Source organism: Penaeus vannamei, chromosome 29 (assembly GCF_042767895.1).
Source record: "Penaeus vannamei isolate JL-2024 chromosome 29, ASM4276789v1, whole genome shotgun sequence".
Lineage (NCBI taxonomy): Eukaryota > Metazoa > Arthropoda > Malacostraca > Decapoda > Penaeidae > Penaeus > Penaeus vannamei.
The window spans coordinates 28,293,889-28,295,037 of NC_091577.1; positions in this window are offsets into that span (position 1 = coordinate 28,293,889).

Sequence of the window (1,149 nt, forward strand, 5' to 3'; positions counted from 1 at the left end):
CAATATATGAGAATTTTTAATTTTCCAAGATTTAAGTCAAGATGTAGGAATCAAAATATTAATCGCTGCTATTTTATATTTCTTTCTACTGATGACATGCTGGTATCTATCGTTTGTATCATATGAATATTATTATTTTGCTGTGTTTTTTATCCCTCTGTTTTCCCTATTATTCTTTTGATAATAGCAATGATTTCTCCCTATCCCTCCCCTCCCCCCCTTTCTCTCTCTCTTTCTCCCTTTTTCTCGGCGTATCTGGCGGTCGCTATGGGGAACATATCATTCGGCTTTTGACCTCAATAGTACATGTATGATTAACATTTCGATGCATCCAATCCACGAGGAAAAAGTTTGACTCTAATGATTATGAGCGAAAAAAAAATATCCTGATAGTTACTGAAAACGTTTTGGAAAATGAATGATAAGGGTGATAGAAATAATGAGAATGATGACGTTGAGAATAATTGTACTTTTGACAGTAATGATACTGAAAAAGATCATAAACTGATAACAATGATATGAACAAAATAGGTATGATAATAATGATGATAATCATACTGATAATGATAATGAATAACAGCAATTATTACTTCGTTTTCTCTCTCCTAACCCTCTCCATCCCTGTTTCCAAGGATAGCTTACTATCACCGTATGTATTGATTTTGTGCGTTTTGCGTTACTATTGGCTACGGTTTCAATTACAAACTGATAATCCTTTACTAATGAAGTCGTAGTATAATAATTCCAAAATTTGATGTGAAGTTTTACGGTTATAAAGCAAATGCTGTCAGATATATATTCCATTGTACTGGTGATATACTGGGGTCTAACTTTTGTATATGAAAAATATTATCTTTGTTGCATTTTTTATCACTCTGCTTTCTTTTCCGTTCCTTTTTTTATAATAGGATTCATCTTTAGCAGTAGTATCGTTATCATTACTATAGTCATTATCATTACTATTGCTGTCTTATAGTTATTATCATCAGTACTATTATCATAACCATAACTATTACTTTTATTATTATCATTAATAACATTGTTATCGTTGTAATTATTACTACTAATATTATTATCAAGTCATCACCATTATCGTTATTATTATCATGATCATTATCATGATAATAATAATTGTGATGGAAGAGGATT